We start from the raw sequence: 18,791 nt of genomic DNA, 5'->3' as shown, positions 1-18,791 counted from the left end.
TCAATATTAATATATGAAAAGCGTAAACCGTTACGGTAGACGGTGCGCAGAACGCTGGATGGGCGCATCGAGGTAAGGTTAACTTGGAAGGAAGAAAAGGTTACCCTACCTCCAAGCTACAAGGAGGCTCTAAAAAGACTCATAAACATCGAACGTCGGATGGACCGGGATCCGACATTTAAGGCAGGTCATAAGCAGCAAATAGGAAAATTAATTGAAAAGGGATATGTGGAACCCGTGACGCGGTTGGAAGAGGAATAGGTGGTTCCTTCCGCATTTCGCGACACGAAACTTGAATAAACCCGAGAAAATACGCCTGGTCTTTGACGCTGCAGCTCAAAGCGACGGACGCTGCCTGAATGATTATTTGCTGGACGCCTAAAAACCGCTGTGTTAAAGTTGTATTTTTTTTTGTTATGGTGACAATAAAGGTTTATTTATTTATTTATTTAAAAGATCTACCTGGGATTTTGTACCGCTTCCAAGAGGAAGAAGTGGCGGTTTACGCCAACATCGCGGAGATGTTCATGCAAGTGCAGGTCAGAAAATAAGACCAGCCTGCACTGGCTTTCATGTGCCGAGGAGAGGACCGGAAAAGTCTACCAAGACAATATCAATTCACTAGGCTTATATTTGGTGCAAACTGCTCCCCCTTTTTGGCACACAGCGCACGGGACTACAACGCTGAAGCGTTTAAAGAGGACCACCCCAGAGCGTTTCGGCCCATCACCCAGTCATTATATGGACGACTACATAGACAGCTTCATAACGGAAAAAAAGTCAAGAAAGGGCGGGGTTCTACCTGAGAAGTTGAAGCAGCAGTTCCACGAAAGTATTGAAAATGTTGCCGGTGGAGAAGTTGGCCAGGAAAGAAGACATCGTGCTAACCAACAGACTGGAGGCCCCTGACAAGACACTTGGAATGATCTGGCACCCTGCTACGGACCAAATAGGCTTTAACACGAGAATGGCGCCAGCAGATATTAAGACCGGACGGAAGGTACCGACCAAGCGACAGGCACTGAGTCTAGTGATGTCACTTTACGACCCACTAGAATTGATTAGTCCACACACACTAGCCGGCCGGATTATATTGAAAGAAGTGTGGATGTCGGAGATTGACTGGGATCAACAATTAAATGAGCCTGAAGCCCAGGATATAAAGAGATGGCTAAACAGGCTCGACCAACTAGCCGTAGTTAAGATCGACAGGAAATACAAGAAATTGTGGGAAAAATTATGCACATCATAATTTGATAATGCTGATTGGATCAGCCTATAAGCGATACCCGCGACTAAACCCTCCAGCAGGTATTGGTCATTACAAAGCACATTGTTTCAGAACTCCGAGTAAAACTTGAATGCTATGATGATAAAGTTCTAAATGGTAAAAGGAATTATACTCTAGGAGAAGATAATTTTATTAAAAAAATCAGATTATTATGAAATTGTTATTTCATTACCTTGTACTGTACCCTGTAAAAGTTTTCCCAGCATCAAGAACCAAAGTTACCTTCTCTCACATACATACGTACATTTTAATAAACTCTTAATTAGAATAAGTTCGATTGTAATGTTTTAGGAAGCCATATACTTGTTGTTTAGGTTTGAGTCGTGTATGTAATTCATTTTCTGATAAATAAACATATTATGATTAGTTATTATTAAGTTCGGACACGCGGCTTGGTATCCGAAAATTACAGGAATTGATTTTTTTCAATCTGAAGCCATTTGAAGTTAACCCGAATAATGAGCATCCATTATCGTATTGTTAACGTCGATGGCTTGAAAAACGTCATAACACAATTGAAAACCCACTTTTGGCGTGGCCGAAGAACTCATTAGTATGGTTCTTTTCACAGACCAATTTTGCCATGTCGTGGAGTCGGAAGACGAAATTATTGATCAAGTTTTTCCGAATCTGCAACAACATATACTTGACGAAAATTGGTTGTGTGAAAGAACTATACTGGCACCAAAAAAACGAAACGGTTGCAAAAATAAATAAAAAATTTTTGGACGAAATAACCAGCGAAACATCAGTGTATAACTCCATCGACACCGTTATGTCTCCGATGACACTACGAGCTATCCCGTAGAGTTCTTAAACTCTTTGGAGTTATCTGGAGTGCCATCACATAGGTTGGAATTGAAAGTAGGTGTACCCGTTTTGTTAATGCGTAACTTGGATGCGCCAAGGTTATGCAACGGCACTCGCTTACGAGTCGTTGAATTAGGGAAGCATATTATAAAAGCCACAGTATTAACAGGAGAAGCCAAAGGCAACAATGTCCTTATACCACGTATCCCAATTTTATCATTCCGAACAACATACCTTTTAATTTAAACGCCTGCAGTTCCCACTAAAAGTAGCTTTTTCAATGACCATCAACAAAGCGCAGGGTCAAACCTTAAAGGTTGCAGGGATACATTGGGGCACGTCATGTTTTTCCCATGGCCAGCTTGGCATTTGCACTTTTTTGGATCCTCGATTTAAGATACACGCTTACAGGATGGTGGCTCTTTTTAATTTATCAGATTTTTTATTTGACAGTAATGATGAAATGGATAAATCCATCGAAAAAAACACAGGCAGTGATGTCGATGAAGACATCGACCTCCCCATCCCAGTAGACCTACCTATCGAAAAGGGTAAACCTTCCTCCTATGAGCTATCATGAATCAAGCTATCGAGACCTAAGATATGGCGGACGACACCGCCTTGAGAGACTCGGACACTGAAGACAATAAGTTACATTTTCATTGGTCGAGTGACCCCAACGTCTTCAGCGGTCAGCGGGAATCTTTGACGGGGTTTGCTGCCCTACATTTGATACGGAAGGACTTTCTCCATTCCAAATCTTTGAAAAGAAGGCGGCTTTCATTTCGACTGGCTCGCATTCGCACTACAGCAAGACTCCAGAGGGCCCTCAAAGGGAAGGCCAAAGGAGCCAGCAGTCAGTGATCTCAATACAGGAAGAGATACAAGAATTAAAAGCACGCTTCGGGAGGCAGAGACTAGCACTGGCCGGGATAGACCGGTTGAGGCACATCCCGCCCAGGTGAAGAAAAAATAGAAAGATCTAGGGTGAAAAGTAGTTCAAAGACATGTGCTAGACGAACGCGTTAGTCTGTGTCTGGTCGTAGAATTTCAAGAAAAATAGACCATAATAAAATTTCCAAAGATTATCTAAACACATAGACAAATTACATGAGCACAGAATTAAATTCCAAGCTGGGAACCAGCAGCAGAAACGATAGCAAAGAGTAGAATTAAAATAGTAAATAAAAACCAAGATAGTAATTTTTACTTAACATTACTTTTTGTTCACTCCGATTTGAAAGACTGAATTTGATTTGTAAGGAACGAGGTACATAAATCTTTGGAACCTACGTACGACGGTCCGCGTGAAGAAATAATCCATATGACTAGAAAAGTAGTAGACATCGAAAATAAACCCTGAGGACGAGGAAGACCTCGAATCATATGACTGTAGTAAATAAGGACCATATGCCCGTTTTCACCATCAATCCCTTAAGAGCCATTTCACAAAAATATTCCGCGCGAATTTAGGTAAAAGCTGTCAAAGCAACGTCAAAAGAGTAAAAAGAACGCTGAAATGGACAAAAAAATCTTGAGCCGTGACCGTATTAAGACTTGATTTAAGTTAATAATTTTAAGGTAGAATGAGGTATTCAAACTTGATAAATTAATTTAAATTTTTAATAGAGTTTATTCGTTCGTTCGTTCGTTTTCAGCCAAATGACGTCCACTGCTGGACAAAGATTATTAAGTCTTTTATATTTCGATTCATAATGAAACACAAATAGATATAATATGTAAAATATATATTAAGTACAAAATAAAGACAGTCACATATTGAAAAAAAAATCTGCCCCCTTACAGCTCCATCATCGGACCCTGGATACGAAATATTCGTCAAGGCGAATCACACAAGCCCAAACTCCATAGGGTTCTATTGTTTTGTTACGGAGGTGGCCATTGCATCTCCTCCAGATCCATTATCAGACAGAGCTAAGAAATAAATAAATAAATATTATTATAAGTAAACAAATAACTAAAATAATTCATCTTACTATCTTACTTCTTACTAGTCTTACTAATATTATGAATACGAAAGTTTGTGTGGATGTCTGTATGTTTGTTACACTTTCACGCAAAAACTACTGAACAGATTTTGATGAAACTTTACAGTACAGTACAGCAGTACTAGGCAGTCTATGTTCAACTATCACTAGGGTCGGAAGTTCCTATCGCAAGACCTTTGGTTCACTCAGTTCCGATACGACTCTAGTGCTGTGTCTAATTATTTTCGTGAATACACTGAGTTTATTAATTTCTACGAGTGGATTTCATTTTGCCTGAGACCTACGCCATGAACCCTGAACCAGAAGACCCTGTCGCCAGCGACAGCGACGCTCATCCATCCCTGGCGTCGACCAGAATAACAATGTATAGGCTATAATTTATGACGATCTGTGACAAACTAAATTTCAAGCGGGTAAAGCCGCGGGCAATAGTACATATTTCATACTAGCTTTTTGCCCGCCACTTCTTCTGCGATGAAGTGGAAAATGGTTCTAATAGAATTAAAATATTCTAAGAAAATTAATTTTGTTAAATGATTATATTTTTTGACTAGCGGCCGCCCGCGACTTCGTACGCGTGGATCCCGTTTTACCCCCTTCATCTATCTTACGCGGTTTAGATTTTTTCATACAAATGTTTTTTTCCGCTAACTCCCGTTCCCGTGGGAATTTTGCAATATCCTATTGACGCTAAGCTTTAAGTTTACTAAGGTACCTACATGCCAAATTGCAAGTGTCTAACTTAAGCGGTTTAGATTTTTCACACAAAAGTATTTTCCCGCTAATTCCTGTTCCTGTGGGAATTCCTAAGTATACTATAACCTGCCCAGGAGTATGAAGAATAATTGTACCAAGTTTCGTTAAAATCCGTCGAGTAGTTTTTGTTTCTATACGGAACATACAGACGGACAGACAGACAGACAGACAGACAAAAATTTTACTGATTGCATTTTTGGCATCAGTATCGATCACTGATCACCCCCTGATAGTTATTTTGAAAATATATTTCATGTACAGAATTGACCTCTCTACAGATTTATTATAAGTATAGATATAAAATCTACAAATTATTATGTTTAAATATTTGAATACTTACAAAATTATAAGATCTTTCTAAAACAAAATTAAAACACTACACCTGCCGCAGATTTCTTTGTAAACAATGTTTTTTGTTTTTCCTTCAGGTGCTAAAATCACCAGGCTATTGTGTGCGTATACTCTAGAGTATTCCACATACAACTGGTCGTCGGAGAAGCATAGATTTCCATTAAGTCTACTCCCGGTACCATAAGGAACTCCGCTAAAACTCGTGAAGGCGCCAACACTTGCTTTTTATCGAAAATTAGTATGAGCAACTGCGCACGCGGTTGCCCGTTGCAGGCTCTATGCAACCACACTATTTTAAACCGTGGTCCCTAAGCATGAGATGGGAAACTGCACTCTCTTGAATTCTCTTGAATTTGATGGTGTTAGGAATGAATACAGACTTTCCAATGGAATCTCCACATCAATATTGCGAAATTGCGAGTTGCAATGCAATGTTACGTTTTCACTTGTTATTTTCATTGATATCAACTTAGAAACAAGCACAGATCACAGAAACTAAAGGGAAATGTGACAAGGGACAAATTGGAACATATTGCTTGTGAAAGCAATGATGACAGTAGCGACGTCATTATGTAAACAGTTTATATTGCTTGCATAGTACTAAAGATTATTCGAACGTTGAATACTGATACCGCAGTGGATAATGAGCACATAATTTGACTTCTTTGTGTGTGTGAATTTCTAATACGACACTGAGTTTCGAACTCAGCGCATTACTTAGCATCTCGCTATATTTCTATGGAACCAAGTTATCTCCAAAATAAAATTGCACACCTTTTTAACATAGTCAGGTAATAATTTTAATAAAATACGAAGCACGTCCATCTATCAATAGGATATGTATATTTTAGAAGTTAATAAATTATGCATAAAATATAAACACTTTAGAAGTTTAGTTAAATCGTAGAATTTCTGAAAAACAAGTACTAAAATCGTACTGAAAATTAATTTATTTATTAAACGTCGAATCTTATCAAAGATTTTGTACTAAAGTTTTAGAAAATATTTTATAGCCTACATAGACAAAAATTAGGATTCTAAATCGTGAAAGAATTTTTTTTCGGAGCCTATTGCCTCCAAACAAACAAACAAACAATTAAATCTTTCCTCTTTTATTAGTATAGATTTAACAACAAAGCCTACTCGCCCTCTCGAAACAAAACGCTTCTTTTTCTTCTTCACGAAACAAAATCCTCAAAGCGGATAAATAAATAAACAAATCTTTGAACAATTTCACAGCGCCATCTAGTCCAAAAGTAGGCAACCAATATGCTTGTGTTAAGGGTGCTAGCATAATGGATATGCTTTTTTATAATTTATTTATTAAATTAAATACATGGTACCTACATATTATACATAGTTACACCCAGATTCGTCAAAGAAATTAAAATTCATCATTTCAATTTCTGCTCGGCCGGCCGACTCGAAACAGCCTCTCGGCATAGTATCAAATGTATTTGGTCGCCGTACAAATCACCGCTTTACGACACGAACGCACGTAAACGTCACGGCGGGAAAAATGACACAGGTCCTGCCTTGACGGGCGCTCGCGCCATACTAATCGATGTCGGCTTGCGCATTGTAATTTATACTGATATTCACATCAATATTTTGACAAAGTGGTTACTAATATTTAAACAATAACTGTAGAAATCAATTCTACAATGAATATTCTTTATTTTGGGATACTTTTATTTCAGTTATTGCTGTGTTTTTAAACCAAAAACCACGATCAAAATGTGACGTTAATCTTCAAATTTGCCAAATTATTTTTAGATTTTACTCAATAATGGTAATGAAATTCAAGAATCTATTTCATTAATGGACTACAAGAATATATGTCCGATGATTACTATATATTTTTAAGGTTATTATATGAGCATAAATAATAAATACAGGACTTTGAAAATGAGTCTGCGGCAATTTTTCCGTAAAATGGTTGTGGGAGATGGGGCACTGTGAATTAAGCAAAAGAGTTTTAGTAAATCCGTTTCATTAATGGTCAACACCAAGGATTGACCTATCTTTCGCAGTTATTAAATAATCTCTGGGTGTTGCTTAAGATAGTAATTCATGCTTCCAAAATCTTAGAAATTCGCACGAAAATGTAAAATGGCTCTTAAGCGTTTGCTAACTAAACATCACTTTGGTTAAACGATCGCCTAAACTGCCCACTAACCTAAGTCCGTTTTCACCATGCTATAGTAAACCTAAGTAGGGACTCTTTTGTCAGGTGGCGTTTCTTCGTGCGCCTAGTGACGTTTGAAAAACCGGTAATTTCCGATAAAATATTTTATTGGGAATATCTTACGTATTTCACAGAAACAAATGAAATAAAAGTAAAACTAAGAAATAGTTGACCAAAACTGATGTCTTTTTGTATTTTTGAGTTATTATTAAAGACAAAAAAGATATTTGGGCTATTATGTAATCTGTGGTTTGGGTGCATAATGTAATTTCTTTGCCTTAAAAAAAAGTAAATATCAAGATGACTGCTGCACCACAATGAGGCGGGAAGCTCTCGAGGCGGGAGGTTCAACTTTTTCTTTGCGAGTTCAATAAAATTCAATTAAATAGTAAATCTAGCAGCAAATTAGTGGCTGTAGTGGCGAGATGAGTTCTGACAGTGGGGGTAAAGACCCCAAACATAATACTAAGAAAAGAAAAGTAGTTGAAGTACAAGATGATGAGTCCATACATGCACCATACTACAAGAAGAACCATATACGCTGTTATCCTGATAATTCTCCAGGTTGTGTATTTTCTGTATACATACAAAGCACAAACGACACTGTAAAGTTTGGAAACAAGGACCCTATATACCTGAATAGCATTTTTAGTCGGTACAACAAGGGAGTCAAAGAAATAAAACGAGTGAATGCAATGCGGTATGCTGTAATTTTTGACAATGCAAAGAATGCTAATGCGTTACTGTTTAACTCAACATTCTTGTCTTCTCATGACATCAAAGCCTTCATCCCTGCGGCAACATCAGAATGCATAGGAATTATACGATACATTCCCACAGATCTTAGCTGCAAACATCTATTTGACAAACTTCTCAGTTCACAGGAGATCCTGGCAGTCAGAAGGTTCACGAAGCGCACTCCTGAAGGTATCATCCCATTGCAAACTGTATCTCTGACCTTTGCAGGTAATGTACTCCCCGAGCATGTTAACTATGGTCTAAGCATCGTACCTGTAACTGAATACATTAAGCCTGTAATGCAGTGTTATAAATGTATGGCATTTGGTCATACCACCAAATTTTGTAAAAGGAACATCGTATGCTCTATATGTTCACAATCTCACTCATACAAAGAATGTACAAATGCAAACAATCCTCTATGTGTCAATTGTAAAGGCGAGCATATTGCTGTGGCAAGGATTTGTCCAGTTAAACAACAGAAAATTGAAGAAAACAAATAACGGGTGTAAAAAAACCTATCCCGAAGCCGAAGACTACTTATTCTCCACATCATGGGGATCATTTTTTTCTTTGGGACCATACCTGGGAAACTTGTGGTTTAGGAGATATTGAAGGTCAAAGTCAGAATATTTTTTTCAAGATTTTCACATTATCAATTTCAATTCGTTGTTTAAATATTTTTTTTCTAATAATGATCTTTTGAATGAGGCCTGTCATTCTTTACATTAATAACTCTCTACTTCAATAACTTAAGTCTTTACGATAGTAATAAAATTCATAAAGTAAAACTCAAATTATTGCTTACACCACACCGCTCTAAACGCCTAGAGTAAACACCTGGCAATGTTACTCCTATCGTTGATTAAGGCATTCACTTTCGATAGGAGTGATGATTGTGTGTTCTTTAAACTTAATTGATTTCAGCAACTAAATAAAAAGGTCTCTTTTTTCAGTCTTCCTTCCATACTCATTACTTCCTTTCTTCATAATTTACTTGAAATAAATAATGGTTATGCACGTGATTCTAAATAAACGTAATTTTAATCGTTAATCACAGGCAGTAAGCAGATGTGATAAACTTGTATCATTAAAAAGTACTGTAAACAAATGACAAATGCTCTTACACACAGGTTCATTATTTCTAGCTCTCTAACTTAATAAATTTTACGTCTTTACGATAGTAATTAATAAAATAAAACTTAACTTACTTATTACTGCAATCTGAACGCCTAGAAATAACACACTGGCAAACTCTTGCTCCTTCACTTTCGATGGGAGATTAAAAGATAAGATTTTATTTTTAAACTCGATTGATTTTAGAAACTAAACAAAATTTCATATCTTTTAGCACTTCTTTCATACCAATTACTTCCATTCTTCAACATAAAAAGATTCATCGTCTTGTTCGTGATTATTTTAAATGAACGTAACTTTATTACACGGAATAACTATTAAAATGTATTGATATTCTTATTGTTTTATTAATAACGATTGCGCATCTACAATTCATTCAAATTTGAGTATTTTGGAAGCTTGCTTAAAGCATTAATTATTATTAAGTATGCTAGGACAGATCTTTAGTTAACAAAGATTAATCAAAGTATTTTTGCCGCCGCTTTTACAATCTCATTCGTTGATAGACTTGCCTGTACTAAAGTGATGAAATTACATTTTTGTTAAGTTAAAAATTACGTAAAGGACAATGGGCAAAATGGTACCCGGCTCCAATAGATATGAGTCTAGTATCGTTTGAAAGGTCTTACCAAGATGAACAACTTTCACTATGACCACCAGCCTCAGATCTGGTTGTGTACGAAGATATACATACTTTTTTGCAGAATGGTACCCGGCTCCAATAGTAATGTTTGTAGTGTCATTTGAAAGGTCTTACCAAGACGAACACATTTACTATGGCCACCAGCCTCAGATCTGGTTGCGTTCGAAGATAAAGATACTTTTTGTGTAACCTAAGTATCATACAGTACGAAGGGGGACGCGCTCGGGGCAGGACACCGACCGAGTAGGTCGGACGCGGCGAGGAAGACGGTGCTGGGCGGGAGTTTGCATCGTGCGGTCCACACAGCTTATGACCGCAGTCTGTGGAGGAACACTATCTGTGGTCGCGATCCTCATCAGTGAGGGACCGAGGAAGAAAAAGAAGAAGTATCATACGTGTCCAGTATGACATTTCCATACCAAATGACAATTTAAGCCAGAGTTCAACTAGGGTGTAACTTTTATTAATAAAGGGGTTAAAGTTTTATTACTTCTTAAGGGTTTTATTATGGGTTGCTAAAGCGAATAAACCCACAAGACCCAACAAGTCCACCCACAAGATGGACCGACGACCTCATAAAGGTAGCGGGAAGGCGCTGGATGCAGGCCGCCACCAACCGGCCATTGTGGAAATCATTGGGGGAGGCCTATGTTCAACTGGACGTCCTATGGCTAAAATGATCACGATGATGATGATGAAAGCGAATAGAGGGCTAATAGCTTGGGTAGTTCATCGTAGGTATAATCCTTTCCTTTTCAATGCTTCTTTTAGTTATATTAATAGATTGTAGTCATAATACATACTCGTATACATGGATGATTGTGTTATACTTTCATTATAATACTTAGTGGAATTATTGCTTTCAAAACGTGAATTAGAACTGGCCCCATAGCAGACATTTTCCTACATCTAAAGGCCTTTTAAAATATACAGGGTGTTACTTTGCATTCTTGCCATATTTACAGAGGTAACTATATTACTGATACTAAACACAAATCCGTAAAAAAATAATGCCCGAAAATTTTATTTTTTAATCTTGAATATTTTATTTTATCGACAATCTGTTAAACACATCACTAATTATCGTAACGCATGCACATCACTTGTTGGCGATGGTGATGAAGACTTTTTTACTTTTTATTGTATTTTTAAATATCTATTGCAATCTATTGTCTTTAAAATGTCTTTTTGACACTTTTGTAAAAAACGGAGAAATCCATCAATCACAAATCACGTTATAAATAATACAAAAATGACTGAAGTGTATTCAAACAACGAATAATTTATCAAAATGGTGCTTGGAGTGTCTGCAAGACGTCTTAGACGACATGCTTGATGACGTACCCATAGCGTTACACCAAATGCTCTACTACCAGCAGGATGGTGCTTCCCCACAATAAGGACGTCAAGTGCGCGAATAATACGTTTGGTGAACAGTGGATTGGACGAGGGAGTCCAGTAGCTTGGCCACCACGACCCTCGGACCTAACACCAATGGACTAAGAGTGACTTGAAACGACTGGTATGCGCAGAAGAGATAAACAGTGTAAACGTGTTACATGAAAGGATTGTTTCAGCGAAACTGTGAGACAAAACGTTTATGTGTTGTGAAAACTAAAGCGAAATACCAACGCTTTGCCGTGCTAGACTGTGCCTTCATCAGAACGGAGGACACTTTGAACATTTGCTTCGCAGTACGTAAACTTTGTAAGTAGGAACTTATAAATAAATAATTAATTGTGAATAAGGTGATTTCATTTCATACTTAATTTATTAATTTGCAAAAATAGGGAACAATGTTATAAATTAATTAAAACCCTAATAATTATTACGTATTTTTGACGGTCATAAGCCCGTAAAGTAGAAAGGAAAATCTGAAATCAACTGAAGAGTATTTTAAAATAATTATTATGACTGGATAAAAAGGCTGGTACCCAGAGCCATAAAACATCACAGATTAATAAGAACTAGGCCACGCCCACTAGGTTTATTCCAATTGCACCTGTAGAACGTGCGAGACAAAATTGGTTTATTCCAATTTGTACTGAAAAACCAAATTTACTAAAAACTTAGTGTACTTTCTTTATGGAAGTCTCTTGTTTATCTTAAATAATAGGTATTGTTCCCTACTTTTATCTCTGTGAATATGGCAAGAATGCAAAGTAACACGGTGTATATTGGTTATGGCTATTGGAGCGGGTACCACTTTCCATACATTTGTGCCCATCATCCTTTGTAGTTGAAAATGAAGAGTAATAACAAAGCGCTACCGATTCACGACGACACATTCGATAGACGTATTGCTTGACTGTTATTGGTCAGTCAGTCTCGCCGCGCGGGGCAGTAGGTACCTTTGTTGCGAGGGGCCGCTCGCGCCACGCGTTGCTCGCACGGCCAGTTCGGTTTCTTCGGCCGTCGAATGCGCTTGCGACTTTTGATTGTTTTCTCGTGCGGATAGTTAGTGTGTGAACGTGTGATAGTGAGTGTGGTAATAGTGAATGTGTGTTAGAAAGATGCCTAACCATACGTACAGTGCTCGTGAGTACGTAAACATGGTTTACTGTTATGGGAGGGCACGTGGAAACGCATCTGAAGCCCTGCAGGCTGTAGGTATCGGGCTGAACATCCTACAGCGCACCACCGTACTGATGCACGTATTATTGTTCTGGCTGTACAACGTCTGTTGGACAATCAGCCGATTGTGCCTCCGTCCGCCTCGGTGTGGCCTCGTCTAGGCGTGTATTGTGTCGGATTTGAGGAACTTAAATACCGGTCTGTACGTGAAGGAATACTGGAGCGCGCATCAAAACACGATTTACCTGGCACGCGTTTGCTTGCACGTAGAAGGCTGTCAGTTCGAGCCACAACTTGTCCGGTTGGAGCGGCCGATTCCAGACGACGTCGAAGGGGATTAGTCGGTAAGTACTTAGTTCTAAACCTAAACAAATGCTAAAGGAATGTGTTTTTTAAATGTAGGAAGTGAATAATCTGGTAATTTTGTGTACAAAATACTTCTGCGGTCGCGGTAGGTAGTGGCGGGAAAGCGCGTACGCTCCAATACACTCACACACACATAGGCACGGTCATTGCGTTGCGTGGCGCGCTGTACATTGCGGGCTGCGGAATATTGTATTTTTTTTAATCATAAAAATAAAAAATATTTCCCACCAATAATATTTTGTAATATTACTTGGTTGGGTGTACAGAAGGCGTAGTTTCAGTCTTCGTGATAGGTTTTTTTACACCCTGTATAAAATAATGAACAAAACTACTTTGGGTTCTTTCTTCCCAACTTTAAACAAATCCTTTGCCAAAGCAATAGGTTCCCGACCCCAACAACAAAATGTTAAAGACACTAAAGAGATTAAAAATAAAAACTTGTTGACTGATGTTATCAATAATGATCTAATTATTAAAGCTATTGTTGATACTTTATTAACTTTTTGTGACAAAGAAAATAGCTTGCCAATTAATTCCTCTAATATCAAAGAAATGTTTTTAAAGAAAGTTTCTCAAAATGGATAGTAAGTCTTTAGTTATTGTTCAACACAATATTCAGAGTCTTAAGCCTAAGACTCCCTTCGTAAGTGAGCTTTTAATTACACTTAATATTGATATTTTAATTCTCAATGAAACTTGGTTAAAATCATCAGATTCAGTAAAATTTAGAGGTTATAAAATATTTAGAAATGACAGTGACAATGGTTACGGTGGTGTTGCTATTATTTGCAAAAACTCTCTTTTATCATCAGAAATTGTTACAGCAAGTATTGATAGAATCCAAACTTTAGCCATTAGTGTAAAAGTAAATCGTAATAGCTCAATTACAGTTTTTCGTGCGTATTGTCCTCCACGTCCTGGCCGATTTCCAGTAAATAATTTAAATAATATTATTAGCTCTTTACCTTCTCCAGTTCTAGTAATGGGTGACTTCAATGCCCACCATACAGCATTTGGGTCCTCTACTAACAAGCCAAGAGGTATCCAGATTTATGACATGCTGGATGAAATTAATATGTGTATATTAAATGATGGTCAGCCTACCACGCTAAACCGTCCCAATCAATCGGCATCAGCAATTGACATTGCATTCGTATCTCCTTCATTAGCAGCTTCAGCAGAGTGGTCGGTATATACAGAGGATACCTTAGGAAGCTATCATTTTCCTACTTTAGTCAACTTAAATTATGATTGTGAAATATATCAAGATTCCTGTGGTTTTGAAAAGTTTATTTACAAAAAAGCTGACTGGTTAGGTTATACAATCAAGTCTAGAACGTTTTTTAATCATCTTCTTGATTATCCAGACCCACTCATTGCTTATGCAGAATTTTGTGATTTATTAAATACTTTGAGAAAAGATTTTATACCGATACACACTTATGATAGCAATAATAGTCGCAAAGTTTATAAACCTATGCCATGGTGGAATGAAACTTGTTCCAACGCAGTTAAGGAAACTAAATTAGCTCTTCATATGTATAGACGTCATCCAACAATAGAAAATTACATTATTTATAAAAAACTTGAAGCATCTAAAAGATTGATTATTAAAGAACAAAAGATAATCAGTTGGAAAAATTTGTGTTCTAGCTTTGATCGGTGTACACCAATCAGCAAAATATGGAAGTTTATTAAAGTTCTTAATAGAAAAGCTTCGAAGCCGGATAGCAAAGATGAAGAATTTTTGCAAGACTTTTTTGATAAAATAGCTCCTAATCATGATTCTGTAAATACTGACCACCTTAATAATTTATTTGTTTTTAATGATCTTAATATTCATTTGAATTCACTTTTTTCTGAAACAGAGTTTAATTTTTCTTTGAATTCTAAAAAAGACACTTCTCCAGGACTTGACGATATTCCGTATATTTTGATTAAACGCTTAGACTCTTCAGCTAAATTAATTTTGCTTAATATTTTTAACAATTTGTGGTCCGCTGGCTTAATACCAAAGTCGTGGAAAACTATTGCTGTAGTTCCCATTCTCAAACCGGATAAGGATCCTAAATATGCTGATTCTTACAGACCTATTTCTTTATCTTCTTGTGTGGGGAAAATTTTTGAAAATATGTTAAAGACTAGATTAGAACTTTTTGTTGAATCCAGATCAATTATTCCTCACGATCAATTTGGGTTTCGTAAAGGCCGTTCTACGTTAGATAGTCTTGTAAAGTTCACAGGTGATATACAAGAATCTTTTTGTGATCACAGCTATTTATTAAGTACCTTCTTAGATGTGAGTGGAGCGTTTGATAACGTTAATCTTTTAACCCTAGTTGAGATTCTACATAGCTTCAATATCCCAGGTAAAGTGTGCAAATGGATTTTTGATTTTTTTTATTCACGTACTGTTTATTTAAAGTTCAACAATGTCCTTCATGGTCCAAAATTAGTCTAAAGGGGTTCCTCAGGGGGCCACCTTATCACCCTTGATTTACTTGCTGTACACATCTCAAATACATAGATTTATTTCAGTTCCAAGATTATCGGTTTTGCAATATGCAGATGATATTGTGTTGTACACTACTAATAGAAAGAAGAACGGTCATTTGTGACCCAGGCCCGACAGAAACGAGACATATCTCAGTTTTTTTGTCATGTCTTAATTAGTTAAATTATGTATTTTTTATATTCGAAATCTATGTATAACACCAAAATATTACCCTTTGTTTTTGTTCAGGCGCTATACAAAAACTAATACAAAATGCCTATTTATTACCAAAATTGGTAAATGTATGTACCTAAATGTCTATTACAGCTGCTATGGAATGTATCTAGGTGACCTGGAGATACAGCCGGATTATACAGGGTGGAAACGAGAAGTTACAAAATCCAAAAATTCAATGTTACCAGCTTCCATAATCTGTAACCTATTATTTGGTACCATTTGAAAGAGCTCGTGAAGCACTTTCAGAATCAGTAACTATTTTTTCGATATCTTGTATAGTTTAGAAATAATCGAGTGAGAACACTTATCGTTCCATATGTATAACCACCCTGCACCAGGTATTATTTTTGATTCTCAATTAACTTTTCATTCTCATGTGCTCAAAATTGTAGATAAGATGCAAAAAACTGTAAATATCATGAGACATTTAGCAAGTGTTACGTGGGGAATGGACCCAAAAATTTTAAATATGGTCTTTAAGGCAATAGTTAGATCTCATTATGACTATGGACTTATTGTTTATGGGAGATATCTAAGTAATTTTTTGTATCGTAAATTAGAAGTAATTCAAAACAAGGGATTAAGAATTATAACTGGAGCTTTTTGTTCAACTCCAATAAATTCCTTAGAAATAGAGTCCGGGATTCCACCAATTTTAGTTAGACTTAGATATCTAACAGAAAAGTTTTATCTTAAGATTTTAAGTAATAAAATGTATTTTAATTTGTATTGCAATAATTGTCTTTTGCAATGTGAGCATTTAAATGAGCTAAAAGAAATTTGTAAATGCATAGACCATAGGATAAATTGGGATCTAAGTACATTAGAAATTCAAACTATGATACCAACGGTTTGCTTGAAGAAAGTTAATAACAACTATGAGTTTGTCCAATTTGTAAATAGCGAAAAGTTTCGGCATCGGAAGATATACACAGACGGTTCTAAAACTGAGGAAAATACTAAAGCAGCGTATTATGATTCAAGAGATAAGTTTGGGAGATGTTTCACACTTGATAAGAACGCATCGATTTTCACGGCGGAAGCCTATGCAATATATACTGCATTGCAATATGTTGGAGGAATAAGAGATGAAAATACTTTCTTGATTGTTACCGACTCCTTGAGTGTCCTCACTTGTCTTCAAAACACTCATATTCATTACAAGACCAACATCTACATAACTAAAATAAGAGAAATACTATTGAACAATGATTGCAAGCAAATAGAGTTTATGTGGGTCCCCTCGCATTCAGGGATTACCGGTAATGAAATAGTAGACAGACTGATGAAAATAGCAAGTCCATACAGCGGCGATTCACGATATCCAGCGCCCCCTGTACCCATCTCAGACTATGACTCCATCTTGAAAACCCGTATGTTCGATAATTGGCACGAAGAGTGGAATATCACTAAATTAACCAAAGGAAAATGGTATGGACAAATACAACAAACACTTCCAAGAAAACCATGGTACTGCAAGTCGCAAAGTACTACCTCAAGAAAATTCATCACTACAATGAATCGCTTACGACTTGGACATGCAAAATTTCCAACCCACCTTAAACGGATTAAAATGGTCTCTACAGATAAATGCGAATTTTGTCAGGCATACGCGGCAGACTTAGACCATCTTATTCTTCATTGCCCAGCCTTTAATTTGGAAAGGCTTTTGCTAGTGGATGGCTTACTGAAGATCTATCAAGAAGATGAAAATATTCCCCGCCTCTTGCCATCCATACTAGCGAATGAGAAGTCATACCCACATATTTACCAGTACATTGTAAATACTCATATAAATTTATGAAGACATTTCAACATAGACACAGAAGAACAGAAATCCTCAACTCATATCCATTGTAGATACTCAGAAAGTACTCATGGATGAAAATACTACTAGAAATGCCTCACTAAAGATTTGGCCGTAAGGATACTATCCGAAGCCGTTAAACCTGTTAAAAAAAAAAAAATGCACCACAATGAAAATAAAAATGTACAATGTGTACCTACATATTGATTTTGATAGATATTTTGTTGAGTTCTGTGTGTAGTTTTGTGCGATTTAACGATAAAAACAACAATGGAAAAAAGAAATGAAGCAAAATTTTTCCCTCAAGGAAAAAGATAAATTGGTTTACTTGCCCACAAGGATACTGTACGAGCACGTCAGCATCGACCGCGACCTACGTACTAGCCGACTGGCCCATGAACCCTCAACGTGCACCGTAGGCACTCTACACCGACGGCACATTGGACTGGACACATTGAATTGTGTAAATCTTGTATATAGCAATAGCATAACAGTAATAAACCAGATATCAACCGTCCGCGTTGTGTTTCATTTACCCCCACTGAGGCCAAGAAAGCCTTAGTGCAGCCCTCCTTCCTATCAAATCTTTATTATATCTAATTATAAGGTTTGTTAGGGCTCTAGGGACTACAAACGAAGCCAGAAATATAGCTTGGTTATGAGATAAGTTATGAGTGACCAATACCTACTATCTATACCGTATGTAATCCTGTCTCACTCTATAATATTTTTATGTAGCCGCCTGAATAAACTTGAGTGAAAAAGTGTTTCCACTGTCTCAATTGCATAAAAAGCTTCAAAAAAATCATTTCATTCAGTTTCCATTTTGCCGAATAGGCGTGATTGACAATATAACTGTCACCTAACACTTAGGCGGCCGAAAATCGGGCCCCTGTTTTAAAGTGCTCCCATAAGGCCTAAGATGTCCCTTATGTGTTGGTGAAAACGAAATTCCTGTTAGGTATTACCTAATATTTCATAAAGGTCGCTTTAAAATTAGGGATTGATGGTGAAAACGGGCATTAGAGGCCCAAATCAACAAAGAGACGACCCAGGACCGAGCTGCCTGTAGACGCATGATACGGAAGGGCGAGGGCTGACCCCAAATAAAATGGCAATGGGCCAAGCAAAGATGAAGACTTAACTACTAAATTGGCACAATTTAATTTCGCTATTCCAGGCCACAACGCAAAGTTTTTTTAAAATTCCCAATGGACGAAAGAACGAAACAAATTACAAACAGACAATTTGGAAGATGTTCTTAGTTCTTACAATGCAATTTAAAATTGACTTGAACAGAATTTTATAACATGATTTCCAAAGAAAATGAAATTTAAGACAAAGTGGCAGAAAAATAAAATACTAATATAACTAAAGAGAGATAACAGAT

The sequence above is a fragment of the Ostrinia nubilalis genome, chromosome 30 (assembly GCF_963855985.1).
Source record: "Ostrinia nubilalis chromosome 30, ilOstNubi1.1, whole genome shotgun sequence".
In the NCBI taxonomy this organism is placed as follows: Eukaryota; Metazoa; Arthropoda; class Insecta; order Lepidoptera; family Crambidae; genus Ostrinia; species Ostrinia nubilalis.
Note: the sequence above shows the minus strand (reverse complement) of the source record.